The sequence below is a fragment of the Dermacentor silvarum genome, chromosome 1 (assembly GCF_013339745.2).
Source record: "Dermacentor silvarum isolate Dsil-2018 chromosome 1, BIME_Dsil_1.4, whole genome shotgun sequence".
NCBI lineage: Eukaryota > Metazoa > Arthropoda > Arachnida > Ixodida > Ixodidae > Dermacentor > Dermacentor silvarum.
The window spans coordinates 438,004,865-438,028,239 of NC_051154.1; positions in this window are offsets into that span (position 1 = coordinate 438,004,865).

The window sequence follows — 23,375 nt, forward strand, 5'->3', positions numbered from 1 at the left end:
GCATAAAGAATAAAGGTTAACGTAGTGGTGCCACGCTATCCCTCCCCCCCCCCCCCCCCATCGCTTACATTGGCGATGGTTGGTTCTCAAATTGCTTCCTGTGGTTCTAAAAAATCTCGGCATTACGTGTTTTAGCGGTTATATGTTTTTCCTCGTCAGCTAGGCAAGACCAATTAGCCCAACAAATATTTATTCCGGATTCGACTAGGTTCACAATGGCCGAAGTTGCATTAAGAGATTGGAGGAGAGCTGGCCCTCATTTCTACACATTTATTATTTGACGGAAATCTAAAAGAAGGGGAAGGTTTTTTTGACGTTGTCATATAACTTGAGTTGCATCTCTCACCTGCAAGCATGGTGCGTGAAGGATGGTGACTATATGAATATTGCTGACTTTCTTCGAGATTGAAAATTTCTCGCACGTGCTCGGTTTAGTTCATCCAGAATTCAAAATAACCCGTGTCAAGAAACGACCATTGAAAGACATTGGCTGCGGCTATAAACGACTACACAGGAGCTGCGTGCACAAAATCGTGTCTTACACACAGGTGCGGATTACATAGGCGGTACGTGCTTGAAGTTATGCAAGGCGCCAAAAAGGAGACCCACAAAACGAGAAACGATGAAAAATAGCTACCCGGTTTAAACAAGTTCGTGTAGGCATGAACTCAGCATCAAGTACTTTCTTCTAATAGCTACATTCGAGCATTTCTGCGTCAAATTAAAAGAAGCAAAAGATGCATAGTTCAACTCAGACGCACATGGATTTCTATAGCTAGTAGTGAGAACTGTCCACAAAGCGTAACCTCAAAAGGGTATTAATACAGCTTCACTTTCATTATCTTCAAGCGCCACGTCGAAATTGACAGGAAACCTGTGAAAATTTTCACAATGTGTTAGCTCGTCTTCTGATTTAATTTTTTTTCTGTCTTGCCCATGCACCGCCTTTCGCGTGGAACGTGCGCTCTTGTGAACTTCTTTCTAGTTGTCGTTCAAGCGCCGCCCAGTGTAGCAGAGGACGCGAGCAGAATACTTGAAACAGGCGTTTGAACACCTTGTACGGCAACCTTGTATGTTGTCATTGCCCATTCGAGGCCACGGCTGGGTCAGCTATTTGGGGTCAGAAAAAAACTAGAGGCACACCATGACGGATAGCAACCTTTTAAATGATCTGAGACACTTAGTGCACATACGGTATAACCTCCGCTCTCAACTTCGGACGTTGGGGCTCTGCCCTTACCCTTCGTGCACAAAGCTTTACATTTTGGAGAAGTGTCTCGGCTACAGCATTCACGGCTGATGAAGGGAAGACAGCTGCCCAAAAGGTGGCCTACGTTGCTTGTGAAGCTAGAATACATTTGGTGTGAGCACGATTTGCGGAGAGCCGATTCCAAGGAAAGCGTAGATGCTGCTCGTTTCACCACCCTGGGGTGCGGGGAATAACATGATAACAGTTGCTTTCAAGTACGCTGATAACAGTCGCTTTCAAGTACGCCCAGCAGACATGACCTTCATCAAAAGTAATCGTTAAATGTAAGAACTGCAGGTAGTCCATGGAGTGAAAACAAGTCATTGACTTCAATGTCCCCAGCTATCTTCTAAAATGATAGCTGGGGACGTAACATCACCCTCTTTGTTTAAAAGCACTAAAATAATCAACATATCTAATCAGCCCTCCTAAAGAACACGTAACAATGACGTATCAATAAAAGAAACTTTAAAAATGTCACATAAAATCGAAGGAACACATGAGCCAATTCACACCACCGAACGCTGCATATAGGACTGCTTCTTAATATTAATAAAAGTGACACTGAAATAAAGCTAAAGTAAAGGTAAAAAGTTCTCCACTGACAGGCGTGCAGAGTTGTGAAAGTGAATCACATCAATGTTTTCAATACACTCCCTCAAGGAAACCAAAATCTTATACTGCGGAATTCAGTAGAAAACATCTTCCACATCAACAGACAAACCGTAATTAAGTATGTCATGAAATTTACCAAATAGCGCAACGTCAGACGATATATTCACACGGAAGGGATCGTACTTCTCGATCCACTATAACTTTTTTCATAGCAACAGATTCACGTTGTGCTGCCGCACCCCCCGCTCGCTTACAGTGGTTCTAAAAGGAATCTCCGGCTTATGTGTTTTAGTGGTTATGTGTTTTTCCTCGACAGCAATGCAACACCAGGGGTGCTATGCAGGATGCGCTGAGTTTGGCGAAACTCGGGATCTTCACGAGCTCTGGCGACGCCCCAAGATGAAATAACTAATGGTATCAAGACAAAGTTTGTCCCTCGGCACGCCTACAGTTTCACTGGTTTGTCTAGATTCACTCTGAGTGGCTATCAACCCTTGGGTGTTGCCATATGGGCGGTCGACAAACTGGGGCTGACGCGATCGTACGGTCGGTGCATGGTCGTACCTTCTTTCACTTGTCTGTCGTTCGACCGAGTGCATTATAGGCATAAGCATGTTATCAAAGAAATGTATTTAGTACGATAATATTAGTCACATTATTGTGGGTTATAAGCATTTTAAAGTTTACAAGATGTGCACTGAATGTGTATTACTTATTTGACGTTTAATACGTTTCGCGTTATACCACGAGGGGACGCTCGCCCTCCTCTTTCTTCCTCTGGATTGAATTGGTGCGGCTCGCTACCTGCTTGCGCTCCCATTTCCGAGCACAGATTGGTGTGCGCCTGGTTTTCACATTGGGATTTCAACAGACCTCTCGTTGCTCTCGCTAAAGTAAGGCTGCGAGACGAATGAGCGTCTGCTAGCGCAGTAGTGGTTTGCCACGCGCTTACCGTGTAAGCACTCACGAATGCTGGAAAGCACTCATACGAGGGTCAGAAAACTACGCTTTATTTTCTTTTACATTGTGATGCACCTTGATACGGGCTAGCGCCGAGCGATGGCGTCTAACAACCACAGGAAAGAGTCTTTGTACTGGGTAGCCCGAGCCATCCGTGGCTTCTAACAAACGCGTAAATGGTTTTCGCAGCGTACGTGGTGGTTAATTGATTACCGCGACATCTATGCCAGGAATGACTCCAGCAGCGGTGCAGTTACCTTGTCACCACCGCTGTCGAGGTGGCGATTCACTTTTTGACAATAAATTTCTATTTTTTTTTGCGTTTGAACGCTCGTGATGGGGCTCACCAACTTCACGCTGTGGTTGACTGTTTCCCAGTGCAGATTGAGGCTCGCCTCGTTAGCATCCACTAAATTTGGAATACAGTTTTATGCGACCCATGCGTTACTGCGAATAAAGGCCCCTGGTTGAACATTGGCTGCAATAATGGCTTCGTCTCGTCGGTCGACCTCGAAAAGTCGCAGCACTCCGGTGGTAGCGCAGACCATGCCGAAGACCCATGGTGCACGATCTTTAACATCGCCGTAATTTTGGCGGCTCGGTGGAACGTTGTCGCCCTTGATCAGGCGGCCTCGATTGTACTTTCGCTTGCCGCGAAGAAGGCACTCGTCAAATTGCACTATCTTCCCGGGGCCCCCGAGTGGAAGTCGCGCCAGCAGCTCGTCCATCATGACCTCACGGGCGTAGTTCTTCCAGTCGGCGATGGCATGCTTCGATAAAGGAAACAAGTCGCTGGTCATCTCCTTCAACAGCCACACATCTACGCTATTGCTCACGCAGTACGTGAGCCAAATCACTTGCCGCCTAAAGAGGTGGACGTTCGGACGGCCGAGGCGGTCCGTGTTGGCGAAGTAACTTCCTTCGCCTCTCTGCCCGTACAGTGCAGCGGTACCGTGTAAATGCAAAGGCTGCTTTCGGCACCTGTTGCACCGAAAGGCAGCCTGGCGTCCATTCTGAGTCTTCCTGTGCAATGGGACCATTACAATGGGACGAACCGACCATAGGTTGGCTGGTCCGGTTGGAACCCTAGGTGCTTGCAGGTGCCCCAGTACTCCAATGACGCCGCCGGACCTGGCCTGGCGCAGGGACACGGTGGACGCACGGCGCTTGAAGCTGGAGAGAGCCAAAGCGATCGCATGAACTCTTCCTCTGCAGCCTAGTCACACCAATCTGTGCTCCGAAAGCATAATTTGCCCGCCAGGCTGTCTGCGCAGACGAGAGCTTTCGCCTAACTCGCTACACAGCCAGCGCACTGACGTATTGGAAAGGTGAAAATGACGTTGAAACTCTACTTCGGTCATGTAGGTGAGCGGGTCCAGACGATCTATTGACGCTTGCTATCGCTGGATGCGATGACACAGGCTGCTGCTGCCGCTGCCATGTTCCCGAGTTCAACTCGGGGAGGGTTTCGCGATGTACGAGTTTGGCACGAGTTCGCCTGTCAATTAAAACCATAGGTCACGCCCCACGCGAGGCATGTAATTCTTGTGTGCGCACCCACCACAGTTGAGCCACGCCCAACCTATTGTTCGGCAACAGCGACGCAGTGCTAAGCAGAGAGGCATCAACAATGTTGACCGGCGAAATAAAACACGCACAACGCACTGTCATCGGTGATGTACTGAGCGCCGACTATCGCTGGCTTATACATATGCGTATATCTTCTCGGGCTGTGATGTCTCCACAACATGGTTTCATTGCCTGCACTGTGGCGACGTAGCACACAGCAAATAATTATCGTGCAACGTGATTTATTCACGTGTAAACGTCAATGAATTCGAGAAACGTCAGGCGAACGTCATGAAGCGGCGAGGCGACCAGCAGTCAAAATCCGGGCAAGCGCAAGCTCGGGGCGCGTGGTTAGCACTAACACACTGTGGCTTGCTTGCTGACTGCTTCGTCGTCTTGTCTGTCTTCTTCATTACATTGGCCCCCGGGAAGTAGCGTAGCCATCCTGGCGACTTAAGAAGTTGACAGTATAGAGGGGTCATAATAGGGCTTGAGGCGACTCACGTGAACGATTTCTCGACCACGACGACGTAAGTCTGGAGACGGTGTCAAAGGCTCAACGTCATAATTGACTGGAGATGTCCGAGCTAGGATGCGGTAGGGCCCATGATATCGGGCCAATAATTTAGACGAAAGGCCAGGCGTACTCGGAGGAATCCAAAGCCAAACTGGGGCACCGGTCGCGAAAGTAGTGAGAGATCGGTCGGTGTCGTGCCTGGGCTTCTGGTGACCTTGGTCTTCGGTTGTCAAGGAACGGGCCAATTCTTTCTTTCTTTCTTTTCTCTTTTATTCGAGACAATTTTCATACAAATTGGCTCAGGAGGCACAACAAAAGGCCCGGAGAGAGCCTGACTAGGTTGTGCCACCCTGACAGCGTAGGCAGCAAGTCTTGTTTTGATTACACATCATAGGCCGACCCAAATACAATAACAACAATGCAAATACAGAGAGATATGCAGTTCCTTTTTTGGAACGAGAATCAAAACCTAATACTTATGCAAACACATAATGAAATAAATCTACACAATACACAATGAAATACAACACAATACACAAGATTAATACAGAGAATTGGTTCAGGGACTAACATCTCACATCTATCTATCTGCTCAAATAGTAATAGGGCTTTAACTTGCTTTTTGAATTAAAATTAGAGAAACTCTAGAATTAATTAGATTGAATATGTAAGGATACTTATTGAGGAGTTCTGGTATTAGTGACGATAGCCTCTGTAAACCATAATTTGTGCGTGATCTTGTCTTAACTATTAAGCTGTGTCGTAGTTCATAAGGGGACTGCTTAACTGGATAGGTTTCTTGAAAATTTATTCTGTTTTCTCGGTATTGACGTAGGGCTTCCAGAGATAATTTTTGTTTCAGCAATTGTTTTATTTGAAGTATGCTATATCTGGTAAAGTACGATGCAGTGCTTTCCGTGTAGGGGACGTTTCCAATTGCTCGTATAGCTCGCTTTTGCAACGATAAAAGATAATTAAGGTTTGTCTCGGTTGTTGTTGACCATACCAAGGAGCAGAAAATCAGACGAGAGTGTACAAGTGCATAGTAGATTTTGCGTTTTGCTTCAGGCGGGAGGAGTGATCTTAGTTTATTTAACATTCCAATGGCTCGAGATACGTCGGTTCTTAACGCATCCACTTGAGGGGACCATGATAAATTTTCTTGGAACACGACACCTAAAAATTGGATCGTAGATGTGTGTTGGATAGGTACTCCTTGAAATTCCAAAGGTAAGGCTGGTACATTTGTTGGTCCTTTCGACCTAAACTACAAATACTTAGTTTTTTCTATATTTAGTTGCATTTTATTTGATGTTAACCACTTATTTAGATTTTTAAGCCATTTATTTCCTTCAGCGCATATTTCATGTGCGTCTACTCCTGAGAAAAATACATTTGTATCATCTGCGTAAAGCACCATCTTTTTACGTCCTTAAAATATTTACAATACCATTTATATAGAGTAAAAATAGTACAGGTCCGAGAATAGATCCCTGGGGTACTCCATATTTAATAGTTTCCATCTCCGATTTGACTTTGTTTATTACTGTGAACTGTGATCTAGATGTTAAGTAGCTTTGAATTAGATGAAGTGCTATACCTCGGATACCGTAAAAGGGTAATTTACGCAAGAGGCGTTCATGTTTCACGCAGTCAAACGCCTTCCTAAAGTCTAAAAAGATACCTAGTGTGTATAGCTTATTTTCTATGTTTTCGAGAATTTCTTCTTTAATTCCAAGAAGCGCTGTTTCCACCGACTTATTTTTACAAAAGCCGTATTGTTCCTTCGTGATTATGTTGTGAGTATTTAAAAAGCCTGTTATTCTTTTGTTAATAATGTGTTCTGCTATTTTTGAAAATATAGAGAGGATAGAAATCGGCCTATAGTTATTTAAGTCGTCAAAGGATCCTCCTTTATGAAGGGCAGAAACTCTTGCTTGCTTCATTTTGTCTGGAAACTCGCCTGTTGTCATAATAAGGTTGCAAATGTGTGCCAGTGGGACTGCAACTACACCACTTACCTCTTTTAGTGGTTTTGGTTTAACTTCGTCGGGGCCAGAGGCGGAGTTATGTTTCATAGACATAATTATGCTCTGCACTTCATGTTGGTCTGTTGGGGATAAGAAGACTGTTGAGGGACAATTTACAGCGATGTAATTTTCACACGGTATGTCAGGCTGAGCATCTGACGAGGAGCCCACTGTGAGAAAGTGTTTGTTGAACAAGTTTGAGATCTCCGTCTCAGTAACACCAGGTTTCTCAAAATGAATATTTCTGGTCATTGGTTTTTTGTTTACTATTTCCTTGAAAGTATCCCACAAGACTCTGGAATTGCTGGCAGAACTAAGAAATTTATTTATATAGTATTCAGCTTTAGCTCTTTTAATGTCCTTGTTCAGTTTATTACGCGTCTTTTTATATTCACGAATATCACATTCATCTTTTGTGTTTAAGAACCGTTGGAAGAGGCGTTCCCGAAATTTCAGTAGTTATCCACGGTTTCCGCAGTTTTCTGCGTTTTTTCCGAGGCTTCAGTGGAAAACACTGGTTATATAGGGACATGAATGAAGATATAAAGATATTATAGGACTTATTAGAGTCAGTCTCTTTCATTACAACAGTCCAGTTAAAATTCGACACAAGATCAGCAAACTTTGCAACGTTACGTTCGGAGTAAATTCTTTCCAAGTGTTCTTCATTTGAACAAGGTGATGAATTCCCAGGTAGGAAACAAAAAATTGGGAAATGGTCACTCACGTCCGATTTTAAAACACCCGGTTTTACATCATCAATGTCAAAACTTGTGATACAGAGGTGAAGTGTCGCTTCAGTGGTCTGCGTTACTCTTGTTGGGACACTGATTACATTGCAGCATTTATGTGTGTCTAAAATCTCTTTGAAATCTTTATACATTGGATTACCTGAGGTTACATTGATATTAATATCCCCTACCATGACCGTTTGAAGGTTTAACTGAGAAGCTTTTTCTAACAATCTTTCTGTGAAGGACAAGAAATCTTTGAAAGAAGTTGACGGTGGCCTGTAAACAACAGAAAATAATATATCTAAGCACTCTAACGCTGTACATTCATGACTGTCACTTATTACTTTAAATTCTGGTATTATTCGATACGGCAAGTCAGAGCGGATATAGATACACACGCCGCCGCCCCGTTTTCCAGATCGGGAAGCTGAGACACAGTCATAACCTTCAAGTGAAAAGTAATCGTCGGAGGTGAACCATGTCTCGGTGAAACAAATGAAGTCAAAAGGATGATTTATGTCAGACAGAAGTAACTGCACTTCATCGAATTTATTACGTAAACTCCTAGCATTTAAATGAAACAGTGATAGTTTACTATTGGTATTGAATTCCGGAACAGCGTGAGAAAAATCTGAAACTGAAAGCAACATTTTAGGCTACAATCGTGACCGGTGCTTTTTTTTTATTGCATCGAGAGATTAATTGATCTGAGGCATGCAAGATCTTCTTTCCCGCGGACAACAGCCGCGCTTTCACCGTTTGCGCGCCTCACTAGCACTTTTCCATTTACGTGCCACACAAACGCATAGCCAGACACGGCTGCCCATTCTTTTGCCATTGAGAGTAGATTGCGGGAGTGCCTAGTCATATTTTCGCACACGTATAAGTTATCAGTTCCGTGGTTCAGCAATTTCTTTTTTGAGAGCCATTTATCACGCATTTCTTGGTTCTGAAACCGCACTATTACACCGGGTGTCTTGCCTACTTTGGCTCGTAGCCTGTGTACATTTGTGATGTCATTTCGAGTCACCATCGGCACTTGAAGTTTCATTGCTATTTCATTCACTTTTGCCATGAGATCTTCATTTTCGCTAGCAGGGATACCATGCATTTCGAGGTTTAGGCGCCGACTGCGGTATTCCAGATTATCTATGTCTTGCTTGATTTGGGTCAAATCCCTACTAGGGCTTTCATTTTCGAGTTCTTCGACTCTTTTCGTCAATTCCTTCGTAAGTTTTTCTTGAGTAATCAACCGTGTGTGGAATTCATCAAACTTATCAGACAACAACTGCACAGAACTTTCCAAACCCTCCACTTTGCTGGGTAAAGTCAAGAGTGTATCCATTTTCCTATCCAATGAGAGTAGGTGTTCCGCTATGGTTTTTTCCATTTTTTGTCCTTCCGTATCCAACTTTGAGTTATCACCTTTACATGTACCACATCTCCATTTACATGCCTTTTTTTGATTACTTTTTGCATTGAACATTTCTTCTGTGACACCTGAACATACGCCCAGATGAAAAAGAAATTTACACTCACAGCAGCTGAGTTGAGGGCCATCCTCGTCAAGTTCTAGTCGGCACATACAACAGCGCAACTGAGGCATGACTATCTATACTAGACACTGTTCAACATAAGACAACTTGTGGCAGCAGCGGCAGAGAGCAAGGCACTTAAAGGCAAAAGTAGCCACCAACCTGCAAGATTCAGAGTAAAGCTCAGTTGTGTCCGTCGCGCGCTGCCGCTGCTGCCCAAATGACGGGGACCGCCCCTCGTCGAATTTCAGTGGCCGGTGATGTCGCTCTCTTGAACGTGATGTCTTTCACAATGCGGCCGCTGACCAGCACTTGATCTGGCCGAAACAGGAACGGAACGGAAGGGGGATCCAATTCAGGGTACCGTGGCCAGAAGTGGTTCCTTGTGTGGTCCTTGTAAGTACTTCGCAGGGGCTGCAAGATTCAGAGTAAAGCTCAGTTGTGTCCGTCGCGCGCTGCCGCTGCTGCCCAAATGACGGGGACCGCCCCTCGTCGAATTTCAGTGGCCGGTGATGTCGCTCTCTTGAACGTGATGTCTTTCACAATGCGGCCGCTGACCAGCACTTGATCTGGCCGAAACAGGAACGGAACGGAAGGGCGATCCAATTCAGGGTCCCGTGGCCAGAAGTGGTTCCTTGTGTGGTCCTTGTAAGTACTTCGCAGGGGCTGCAAGATTCAGAGTAAAGCTCAGTTGTGTCCGTCGCGCGCTGCCGCTGCTGCCCAAATGACGGGGACCGCCCCTCGTCGAATTTCAGTGGCCGGTGATGTCGCTCTCTTGAACGTGATGTCTTTCACAATGCGGCCGCTGACCAGCACTTGATCTGGCCGATACAGGAACGGAACGGAAGGGCGATCCAATTCAGGGTCCCGTGGCCAGAAGTGGTTCCTTGTGTGGTCCTTGTAAGTACTTCGCAGGGGCTGCAAGATTCAGAGTAAAGTTCAGTTGTGTCCGTCGCGCGCTGCCGCTGCTGCCCAAATTGTCGACAATCTTCGGCGTACTTGGCGACATCAGAAATTGCAGTGTACTCAGATGAGTCAGGTGTGTAGGGAAGCATAGTGTCCAGCGTTCATGATGGCTCACGTCCGTACAAGAGGAAGAACGGCGAGAATCCTGTAGTCGCGTGCCTAGCAGTGTTGTACGCATATGTGATGAATGGAAGGACGGTGTCCCAATTTGTCTGGTCTGACGCCGTGTACATCGTCAGCATATCCCCCAGAGTGCGATTAAATCGCTCAGTGAGGCCATTAGTTGGCGGATGATAAGCACTTGTCATGCGATGAACGATGTTACACTGAGCAAACAAGGCTTCAATAGCATCAGACAGGAAAACACGTCCCCTGTCGCTTAAAAGCTCACGGGGAGCACCGTGGCGCAGTACGAAGTTGCGTAAGATGAAAAACGCAACGTCTCTTGCTGTGGCTGTAGGCAAAGCTGCAGTCTCGGCGTAACGCGTGAGGTGGTCCACGCCGACAATTATCCACCTATTCCCAGAGGTGGTCGAGGGAAGCGGGCCGTATACGTCGATACCGACGCGGTCGAATGGACGGGCAGGGCAAGGGAGAGGCTGAAGTGTACCGGCCGGGCGTTGAGGTGGAGTCTTGCGCCGCTGACAGGCAGTGCAAGCACGTATGTACTTGCACACAAATGCATACATTCCGCGCCAGTAGAATCGCTGCCGCAGGCGATTGTAGGTCTTGAGAACGCCGGCGTGAGCGCTTTGTGGGTCAGTGTGGAAAGCAGCGCATATGTCCGTGCGCATGTGGCGAGGTACCACTAGACGCCACCTCCGGCCATCAGACGCGTAATTCCGGCGATAAAGGAGATCGTCGCGAATAGTGAAATGGGCGGCTTGGCGACGCAGAGTTCTTGAGGCGGGATAAGTGGATGGGCCAGTGAGAAAGTCAAGGAGTTGACAAATCCACGCATCCTTGCGTTGCTCCGACGACATGTCTGCAAAGTCAATAGGCGACAAGGGAGCCGAAGAGGCTGACGGAGAAGCCATGTCAGACGCTAGCGGCGAGGGGGACAGTGCATCAGCGTCCGAGTGCTTGCGGCCGGATCGGTACACAACACGGATGTCGTAATCTTGCAGGCGAAGCGCCCAACGACCGAGGCGTCCCGAGGGATCTTTCAGCGACGAGAGCCAGCATAGAGCATGATGGTCCGTGACGACGTCGAAAGGGCGGCCATAAAGGTACGGACGAAACTTAGCTAAAGCCCAAATTATAGCGAGGCACTCTTTCTCGGTGACAGAATAGTTACACTCGGCTTTCTTGAGCGTCCGACTCGCGTAGGCAACGACGTATTCTTGGTATCCTGGTGTTTTTTGAGCCAATACCGCACCAAGGCCAACACCACTGGCGTCAGTATGGATCTCCGTAGGCGCATTAGGGTCAAAGTGACGGAGTATTGGTGGCGACGTTAGTAAGCGCCGTAGCGTTCGAAAAGATTCGTCGCATTCTGTTGACCAAGCAGACAGGCCGTTAGAGGCGGTCAGAAGGTTGGTAAGAGGCGCGATGATGGTAGCAAAGTCGCGCACAAATCGACGAAAATACGAGCACAGCCCAATAAAACTTCTAAGTGTTTTCAAGGAATTGGGCTTGGGATATTCAGCTACGGCACGGAGCCTCGCGGGGTCCGGAAGAACTCCCTCCTTGCAGACGACGTGGCCTAGTATCGTCAACTGGCGTGCAGCAAAGTGGCACTTCTTTATGTTAAGTTGAAGGCCAGCAGAGGTGAGGCACGTGAGAATCGCACGAAGACGAACAAGGTGAGTTGGAAAATCGCGAGAAAAAACGACGATGTCGTCAAGGTAGCAGAGGCAGGTATTCCACTTGTAACCACGAAGGATGTTATCCATCATCCGTTCGAAAGTAGCTGGGGCGTTGCACAATCCGAACGGCATCACGTTAAACTCATACAGTCCGTCAGTAGTGACAAAAGCCGTCTTAGGTCGGTCAGGGTCGGCCATTGGAACTTGCCAGTAACCCGAGCGCAAATCCAGTGACGAGAAATATTCTGCCCCTTGCAAACAATCGAGAGCATCATCGATGCGGGGCAACAGGTATACATCCTTCCGAGTTATCTTATTGAGGTGGCGGTAGTCAACACAGAATCTGATAGAGCCATCCTTTTTGTGCACAAGTACAACAGGAGAGGACCAGGGGCTCTGGGATGGCTGAATGACACCACGCGTAAGCATATCATCCACTTGTTCATTGATAATACGCCGTTCTGCCGCTGAAACTCGGTATGGTCGTTGGCGTAAGGGCGCATGGGAACCGGTGTCAATGTGGTGTGTGACGCTTGTTGTACGACCTAAAGATGGTTGGGCGCAATCGAAGGAGGACCGGAAGTCTCGAAGAAGGGCCAGGAGTTCGCTGCGTTCTGTTGACGGTAGATCGGCAGCAATAGAAGGGTGGAAACTGTCTGGACCCGAAGGTTGGGGAACAGGTGATGTCATGGCATTCAGTTGAAGATGGGGTTGGTCCTCTGCAAACTCGAGGGAGCGCAGGAGATCGGCACCTTGAATGTGACCCAAAGATTCTCCACGAAGTAATGTAACAGAGGATGGGAGCCAGTTGGAAACTAACATAGTAGTAGCACCCGATTCAACCGTAAGTACAGCAAACGGCAGTCGTAGGCCGCGACGGCGGAGAAGTACCTCCGATGGGGCAAACAGAACAGTTCCGTCAGGGGCGGCTGTACAGGACAGAGGCACAAGGGTCGACGTTTCAGGGGCAATATCTGTGTCCGCAGCAACGACAAGTTTGTGAGCGTCGGGATGATTATCCACCGAAAGAGAGGTTTGCAATGGCGTAAGGGCCACTTCTGCACGGGAGCAGTCTATGACGGCGCGATGACGTGAAAGGAAGTCCCATCCGAGAATAACGTCGTGGGAGCATGACGGCAGCACGAAAAACTCGATGACATAAAGTTCACCTTGAATAGCGACACGTGCGGTGCAAACAGCTGAAGGCGCAATGCACTGTGAGCTGGCAGTGCGGAGCATTAGTCCCGAGAGCGACGTGGTCACTTTTTTTATCTTGCGGCATAGGTTTTCGCAGATAACCGAAACAGCGGCCCCCGTGTAAATAAGCGCTAATGCGGCGGTTCCTTCAACGTCGACGTCGATAATGTTTTGCGGCGAAATAGATGGAGGCCTTGGGCAGTTCGACGCGCATGCAGCTCTTGCCTCCGGAACTGCAGCGATCAGTTTCCCTCCTCCGTAGGAGGTCGGCGACGCATGGGTGATAGGGAGCGTCGTCGCGGAGATAGGGACCGGCGGTTAGCATAGGCTGGCTGATCGTCAGGGACGTACCTTGGTGGCGACCGGGCAGACGAAGGAACAGGCCTGCCCATGACGTCAAATGGCGAAGGTGGACATCGGCGGCAGTGGCGGGCGACGTGTCCAGCGACACCACAGGCGAAGCAGATGGGCCTATTGTCTGGCGTTCGCCACGCGTCGGGGCGGCGGAGGAACGGAGCCGACGGTCTCGCGAAGGCGAGCGGCGCAGCATTCGCGGTCGTCGGCCAGGCATTGGTCGGCATCGCAGGTCGAGCATACGGCGCAGGATGTTGAGGGGGCCGAGCCGCGACGGAAGCGTAGGTAAGTGGCGCAGTGACGGGTGGTTGGTGGGTCACAGGCGGGAGGGCCTCAGCAACCTGGGTCCGAATGACGTGTTTAAGGTCCGGAGCCAAAGACTGCGAAGGCTCGTGCGTGAGAGGCAGCAATGAAAGCTGACGCGCTACCTCTTCCCGGATAAAGTCCTTGATGGTAGAGAGCAGCGGCTGTTGATCGGCAGAGGGGGCAGCTAGCTGCAAGCTCGATAGTGTGTCTGGCGTCATGAGGGCTTGGCGGGCGATCGTGCGCTGCCTACGCAACTCGTCAAAGCTTTGACACAAGGAGACGAGTGCCGCGACCGTGGTGGGATTTCTCGCGAGCAGCATCTGAAAAGCGTCGTCCTCGATGCCCTTCAGTATGTGCTTGATTTTCTCGCCCTCTGTCATGGTAGGGTTGACGCGATTGCAGAGATTCAGCACATCCTCGATGTAGCCCGTGTAATTCTCCCCTGGATGTTGCGCACGTTCACGCAAGCGCTGCTCTGCGCCAAGCTTGCGGGCCGTAGGCCGACCAAAGACGTCCGAAATGGAAGTCTTAAAGACGGACCAAGTGGGTATGTCGGTCTCGTGGTTGCGATACCACAGTTGCGCGATGTCCGCGAGATAAAACATGACGTGACTCAACTTCGATGAATCGTCCCATTTGTTATTGGCGCTAACCCGCTCGTATGTCGACAACCAGTCTTCAACGTCGGAGTCACCTGAGCCGTTGAAGATGGGCGGATCCCGCTCACGGTACACGGCGCTGCAGGTGGCAGGCGCTGCCGAAGGGTCAGTCTGAGTCGAGGTGTCGTTGACCATCATGGGTGCAGGAACCGAAGGGAGCGTCCGGGAGCGGAGTTCCAGGTTGGTGCGGGGGACCCACGCAGCCTCCACCAAATGCAACGTGATTTATTCACGTGTAAACGTCAATGAATTCGAGAAACGTCAGGCGAACGTCAAGAAGCGGCGAGGCGACCAGCAGTCAAAATCCGGGCAAGGGCAAGCTCGGGGCGCGTGGTTAGCACTAACACACTGTGGCTTGCTTGCTGACTGCTTCGTCGTCGTCTTGTCTGTCTTCTTCATTACAATCGGCACGTCACTGTAGCTACTTGCAAGGTGTCGATGCGCCGTGGTGTATGACGATGCTGAGGAGTGCGTAGTGTTTTCCAATGACAACGTATCGCAGCTGTCATTTGAGATTACTGATCTCTCATCGGCTATGTATCGGAGCGGTAGTGTCACTAACACGGTCAGCGTCGGGCATCGCCCGCTTTTTTAGACCCATTACGATGACATTTCTTCATCACAAGCACTGCACACTAAACAGTTGCAACACCTTCCTGCGTTTGAAGTCTCATTTCATAACTGCACACTGAGCCTTCACCTGCCAAAATGCAATTGTTGCTGTGTCGTTACGATATCCATCTGCGATCGCAGTCAGCTCCAGCACAAACAATCGGCAAGCACTTTGGAGTGCACAACACACTCAAAATACTGCGTATATGCGCACAGAGGCACCTTCACTGGGCAAGTGATGAAAAGCAAATAATTGTGACGCTGGGCAGCTCGCTCTTCTTCACAATTCATCACGGAGGCTTCGCGCACAGAAATAAACATGGTATCATACAGCCATTTTGCAGCGATAGCCGTCGCACCCCTTTCTATGGCTTAGAGTCCCGTTTTCGTTGGTAAACGGCGGCCTTAATAGCTTCAGTGAAGCGCCTGCGGTGAACAGCCATGCCGCGGCGATGCGTTGGCCTTCCCCTAATAGACAGGGAATGGTCAGATCATTGTCACGACTGACTTAATCGAGAATAGCACTGCAGCGCCCCTGGCGACTTGTCACCGTATGAACCCGCTCGTGTGTGCGACCCTCTAGAAGGTGTCCGCTTGTAAGCTGTCGCCTCACTGTCGCCACTCACGGCAAAAAAAAAAAAAAAAAAAAAAAACGTGCAAAATCTAATAATTCGCTCGATCTCCGTTTGTCATCCGAAATTTATAGCACTCAAAATGAAAAACCGATACTTTAAGAAATAAATTGTTCATTATTTTATTTGTTGTTTTTTAACGTGTTCGATTGAAGGAAAGTGTAGATGCAAGAATGCACCGCATGTGCCCTGTTCGCATTCGACGGAGGATAGAAAGATATTGCCCGAAGAGGAGGCACGCCCTTGACGCGCCCGAGAAAGGCGTGGCAAGCGGCTCACGGCAAGGGTGCAGATATACAGCGCGACAGTCACGGTATTACAAAATTGCGATAATACGTTGATAACAATACGCGGCGGTGGCACGCTTCGATGCGCAGTCTTGTGTGCTTGAAACGCCGCGCAGGGTGCGCTCATGTTGTCATACGCGGCTTTATCTCGACATTTCTTTTGGCCAGTTGTTCTTGCGCTTTCCTTGCTATCTCCGTTCACTGACTGCCATCGAGCAAACTAGGGTAAAACTCGTGCGAACGAGAAACTCGGCACATCCTGCATAGCACCCCAGCTAGCCCACCGTATAATTCTTCTGGAGGCGACTAGGTTCACGATTGCCGAAGTTGTATTACCAGAAAAAGGAAATGAATTGCGAAATATGCATTCTTGAACACAGACGCATTTGCTTTTCTACATTTGGTAACGACAACTGTCCTCAAAGGAGAACCTGACAAGGGCGTTTCGGGAGCTTCGCGTTCATTATCTTCAAGCTCTATCCCAAAAGTGGCTGAAAACCTGTGAAATGTTTCGCTCGCAGATAAATACAATGTTTTTTAGCTTTGAGTAGTTTAAAATTGTACAAAAGTTACTCAAATTTTGTCAGTAGAGACGAATTACCTACCGAGGTGGACATCATTTGCAAGAAAAACCAAATCAACTCAGCACCAAATAAACTAATTGCCCATATAAGGCTCTTAGTTACAAACGCTGAGCCAAATGTTTCTATTGGAGATTTGAAGGGAATCGTTTTAAAAATCTATTTTCGTTTTGTACATTTCAAAATTGTCATGAAGTAGAACTGCTGCTAGATTATTTGTCGTATTCACCTCATAAGCCTCTGCGGTAGCCTAGTGGGTAGGGCTTTGCAGTGCTGAGCTCGAAGTCGCGGATGCGATCGCGCTCTTCGCGGTCGCAATTTGGTGGGGCCAAATGTAACTTAAATTTAGGTGCACTCTAAAAGCCTCATGGGAGTCAAAATCAATCCGAGCTTTCTCAATACGGCGTGCCTCATACTTATAAATATTCTTACGGAGCAGTGGGGCATGGAGTGTCTGTCCTGGCACCAGTGCTTATGGTGACGTGGACATGTCCCTCGCCACATCCCCATCTAAGATTTCTATGTAGCCGCCTTCCCGTGTGCCTTCAGGAATAAGCGAGAAGCTAACATCAACGCAATCGGCGGTGGCAAATGAGTTACACGTAATTAATTTGCAGTCTCGCCTCGCCCCAACGCCAGGGCGGAGCTCAGCACACCTTCCATCCATCCACTTTCCACAGACGCACTATATCTGTGGCCCAACTTCGCCGAATGTTGGTCTCTGTAACGTCTTTATTATTCTCGTGAGCCTCGTAGTGCTCTAAAAATTCGACAGTGCTACGGTGCCTTAGAAATCTGCTTGCTTCGACGCAAGCTGTCCGATGCTGGAGCTATCAACGACCGTGTGAGGACAGGTGTATCGTGACACTGATGGTCACATTTGTTCCTTCCGTTACTGTTATTTGGTAAAGAACTTGCAGTTCACTGTTTTATTCATAGCGTTGGCAGTTTTGTTATAGTATTTTAATTGTGCTTTTGGCACGTATATAAATTGCCTAATTTATTTAATTTAGATTTACGGTCCATCAACACATGCCGTTTTGTACAAAGGGCTTTATGTGAAGTTATTCAACAAGGCTATGCGCAGCATCTCAGCCATAAGTGCGGTGCAGCTTTCTTGAACAAAATATCAGTTTGGAAAGATGTGCACGTGCGATATTTGCAATGTGCCAATATCGCGCGCACTGCCAATTTGTGTACCCTGATATGGGCCTTTTTCCTTGGGTAGCTTTGTTGCATTGGAGGAAGGTTTCCAGATCTGTAATTCGCGTAAACGATATTATTTTCTTCTTGTAGTGAAGAATAGCGGAGCACGGGAAGCGGCAATTGCTGTGAGAGCAGGAGGATATACAGTAGACGAAGCAATGTCTACATCAAACAAGATTGAAGACATAATATGCGTATTACTATTTTTCGCCCGCAAATTCCCCATGGCGCTAACCTTAAGGTACCGTCGAATAATCACACTTCCACTAGTACGGCATGATATACTGCAATGTTACGCGCCGGTGGTTTTTATAGCGATTCACATTCTTTTGGAATTTCACTCAGTTTGCGGTATGTCTGTCTGTATGTGTATCCATGCCTAACTTTTCACGCCAACTATGGTCTCTGGATAGTCCATGGTCAAATGGATAGAGAATCGGGCTGCTGTGCGGAGATAACCGGGTTCAACACGAACCGTCTTACCAACTTGGATCTTTGAATGTGTGCTGCCCTTCAATGAACCTTTTTTCAATCAGATTTGAATCACTGCGTATGTGTGACTGGGTAGGTGCCATTCTTCAATGAACCTCTTTGATGCCAAATTGGGTCTCTCCGTATGTGGCACTGACTGTGTGTCTCTTGGTATGTGCTGCTTTTCATAATAATTATCATATAAAACATGTCATCACCAATGACGCAACCATCATAAGATAGATTGTTAATCGGATTCAAGTGGCCAATCATCTGGAAAGGGTGGATTCGCCGCCAATTTTTTCTTTTTTTTTTTGCTTACCTTCTGTCTTTTGATTTGTATTTCTAGTTTCTACAGGAGTTTTCGCTACCTCTACTTCAGGAGTCAGAGTACACTGAAAAGCAAAAGGACGTCCTCATATTCTTCAACGACAAGCTTCCAAGTATATTAAGACGATTGGAAGGATGTGGAAAAAGCAAGTGAAGAACCCCCGTAGAATTGAAGAATGGCTTGGCTGTGATGCCAATTTCTGTGATTTGTTCAACGAGATACATTATTAGATTGTACATGAGAGAGGAAGATGCACAAATTGCCACGATGTCCTCTGTAGCTATCTGGGCGTCGCCACAATACCGTCTAAACTGCTCTAATTATACAGTTTTGCCAGAGCGTTACCGTATACCGCGAGTGGTATCGTATACCGGCTGGCAGTACTGCGCATGCACGGAGTTCACTGAGCTCCGGTATAAGTTTACCGGAACGCTCCGCCGTATATCGTGTTTGCGCAACAACATGGCAGCGCCGAGGTGGCCCGCTTCGAATTCACCCGTGATACTTGCTCTCCGTCGTGACAGCATGAAATAAATCGTAAAAGCGCCCATCGCTTAGCCTAATCTCAGGCCTAGGACAGAGTATAAGCGCTCTATATATTGTCGTTATTATTGAGATCGGTGGTTCGTTTGGACACTGCTAGGCCTAGATGGACGCCATCGAAGCGGAAAAGGCTTTCACTTTTCATCTAACTGATGGCACCACATGACTGTGCAGCTTTGATTGAAGCTAAATGGTGGTACCATCTGTGAAATCGTATATGGCGACGAATTATGTCGCGTCCATGGCCTCCGAGATCGGGCTGCGACAGCGCGAGCCGTAGATCTAGGCCCCTCTAGGCCTAGAAGCGTCTAAATAAACAACCGATCTCAAAATAACGACAAAGGTGTGCTGATAGTTTGTCCTCAGCTTGAGATAAAACTAAGCGGTGACCAATAAAACGACGAAGAGCGAGTATCACGGCTGCATTAGGACTGAAGAGGGCAGCCTGGGATGCTATGTTGTTGCGCAAACACTGCAAACAGCAGAGCGTTCCGGTTAACTTATACCGGAGAGAGCTGAACTCCGCGCATACGCAGTCGTGGCAGCCGACATACGGTAAAGCTCGGCTAAAGTTCGCTTTTATCCGTGAGCCCCCCTCAAAAGCATTGCAGAAGGCGCAGCGCTTACCTTTGTGCTAACGCGCAAATGAATGAATTCTGGGGTTTTACGTGCCAAAAGCACGATTTGATTAGGAGGCATGCCGTAGTGAGGGCCTCCGGATTAATTTTGACCACGAGGGAATCTTTAACGTGCCTTCAATACCAGGGACACAGGTGTTCTTGCATTTCGCCCCCATTGGAATGCGGCCGCCGCTGCCGGGATTTGATCTCGCGACCTCGTGCTCAGCAGCTCAACACCATAGCCGCTAAGCAACCGCGGCGGGTGATAACGCGCAACAGTGAAGAGGGGAGGTAGATAGAATGATAGAGAGGAGGTAGAGAGAGAGGAGTTAGATAATAGGTAGAACCGGTAGAGCTGACGCTCGTGGCAGCTCGAACTCGCTCTGTGCTGCTTGCTTGCATGCATGGGTGGAGCACGGGATAGGAAAAAGGCGACGTAAAAAAGCAAGGAAACGCTACTGCTATAGACACGGCAGCACTTGTGGACAAACTGGATAAATTTAAATTCAAGGCAGGGTACGGTATATGTTTCTGCTATTTCTGAAAAATAAACACCGTGTGAACAACTGACGCAGGGCGTGCAGACGCTAAGACGCATCAAGCACCGCAGCGTCCAGGCGACAAACACTCACTACGGAAGCGGCCGCGCATCAACTTAACACTTCGGTACCCGCCGCGGTAGCTTCATGGCTGTGGTGTTGCTCGTGGTCATAGGTTCGGTCCCGACCACGGCAGCCGCATTTCGACGGGAGCGAAATGTAAAAGTGCTCTTGCACTTAGATTTAGGTGCACGTTAAAGGATTCCAGATGGTCAAAATTAATGCGGAGTCTCTCACTACCGCGTGCCTATCATATCACGTCGAGTCACATAATTAAATTTTTTACCCTTCTGTCAGAATGCGATGCGCCGTGTGAGGCAAGTACAGTGATAACCTTCTCGCAGGCTACGAACAAGGATGCACAACGACGCCTCAAGAATACACGTTATGTGTACTACACGTCTCTGTGTGCGTTCTTTGCACTGCGGAGACAGAGACACAAGTGGTGCACGGAGGCTAACGTTTAGCACCAACTCACCACTCGTATTTCACTAAACGCTGATGAACTTAAACACTCGCCGTAAACATCACTGCCAATTCTTGTGCGTCAACACAAAGAGCACAGAAAGCTTCGATTACATCGATTTTCACAGTGCGTGGGATCCGCATAAGTTTATTTGTTTGTTCCTTTTTTTCTTTATACCAGTGAAGCAATGTGCACCAATATAATTACATGTACAATCAAATGTATAATAATGCGGCGTTTTCCACTTGACTGCATTTGATGTTTCTCGCACTTCCATGAATGCCTTACCGCAAAGGGCCCTCAGAGTATTTGAAAATAACATTTAAAAATGTTCACCGGTGATTACGGTGCTCTCTTATGCGAAATTTGAAGGTACCTCTATACGTGTTTTCATTTCGCGATATATTGGATGGCACGGAGAATCTGTCTCGAACTGCACGTTCCAAACGGAGCGAAGTGTGGCGCGTCTGTCTCGCTAATCGGGTGATCGCGAGAGGCCGTGCGTGGGTGACGCGCGAGTCCGATTCACGGCAGGCGCCGCAGACGGACCTCCGCTCATGCAGCGCTTTGTTTCCGTACAGATGACGCGCGCTTCTATTGACCCTTTTCGCGGAGCAGTTTGTTTTAGAGAAACGAGATGGCGCTCACGGCGGCGCGCCATACCTCTCTTCAGAGACCACACACGAATACGAAACCATAACTGCTTCTACCTTGCTTTTGTGCGATGAGCTGTCGGAAATGCAACTGAGTTTTCGCTAACACACTGTGCTCCAATCTTGCTAGATTGAATCATGTGGATAGAAGACGTGTACAGTAGTTGACTGGAAAAATAGTGACTGGCATGTTAAGGAATAGAATGAATCGGTGTGGTCAAGTTCGCGGACCGCTGCTGCAACTGTCCGAACGTGTTACCGGCACTTCGTGATGTACGGCTTTCCTCGAGGATACAGAAATTTGCTCATCCGCCAGCCTTGTATCGCTAACCTTCAAAGAAAGGGCTTCATCCCCAGAACATCGGCAAGAGTGAGTACCACTCGTTGAACAATGACGAAGGGAGTAGCGCTGCTTCCTGTCATAGTAAGTTTCGCGCACGTTATCTATACACATCTGTCCCAAATGGCAGGAAAACTTACGCCCACTCTATCGCCGACGTATCAAGAATAAGCGAATGGGCGCACACTTGAATATATGCCCACTGTATACGCACAATAGATGAGGGAATACACCGATGGCGCACGAATGGTCGAAGCTGAATGTCTTGTAACGGTCCGCAAGACTAAGCGAGTTACTAGCTGTAATATATATTTGCTACAAGGTATTACAATGTACAAAACAGCTACGTTTCAAGCCTTGTGCGCAGCAAGAACAAATCTATCGGAAGTGAGCACACCAGCGAGCGATTAGGCAGAAAATAATCAGATAGTGGCCGCGCACCAAGGAACTTCACTGAGTCAGAAACTGACAAGCATGCACTCCTTCACAATAGTTACCGAATAAAGAACAAAGAGCAAAACAAACTAATCCTGACTGAATTCATGAGCGGAATGTTTGGATAGCATGGAATAGATATTTAGCCCCGCATTTAGAACAAGCACCATATACGCTGCTTGCGCCGTTTGGACACAGCTTAATCGGCTCCGAAAGCGCTTTTGCATGTTCTCTGAAGCTGTGATCAAAGCTTCGTGCCGTCCACCTAGTCACCGCCTACGATATCTCCGAAAACAGAGGTTTTCTAAGCCGCGCCGGCGTCATACACTTCCATTGTAAACAAGGAGGCAACGGAGGCAGTTGAGGCAAGCAATGGACGCGTCACCACGTGATCAAACATGGCAGCGCCCACGGGATCGCCGCGAAAAGGGTCAATAGCGCCATATAGTAGCCATCGTCGCCGCACTGCATGTCTTGCGCGGCAATACGCTTTTCTTCGCACGATTTCGTTCCAGCAAAGACGAGGGCTGCCCTTCGTCGCGGGGGAGTCGTGCCACCTGTGTAAGCGGTGACAACACCAAAGGGAGCGTCACATTGAGCCCCACCCTTGCAGGAGCTGTGATCCCGTCAAACACGCTGGTACCGCGGACGGACAGCAGCTGACGCCGCGGACGAGCGTAGACCTCCCCACTTCATGGCACCCTGCGCACCCCCCCCCCCTCCCCCTTCGGAAGCACAGATGAGATCGCCCACGCAGCTGCGGATGCCGTGGCCGCCAGCAACTCAGCGCATGCGCAGCCGGTCTCCCCTCCGCTCCTCCTCCACACCCTCTTCCTGCGTTTTCTTCCTCCTCTCTTCGTTATCGGCTTTCTTTCATCTCCCGCGGTGCTTTGCGTTCTCTTTCATTTTTCGCGGCGCTCGTTCGCTCGGTTACGTCGACGCCGCTGACCCTCGCCGTAGGAACAGGCGTAATAAGAGCTGCGCTCTAAAAAGCCATCGTGGGCTATATCATACTAGTAATATGATTGAACCATAAATATGATATTTTCTTCATTTTCGTAAAATACTCAAGTGAAAACCGGCATAAATAATGTACAGGG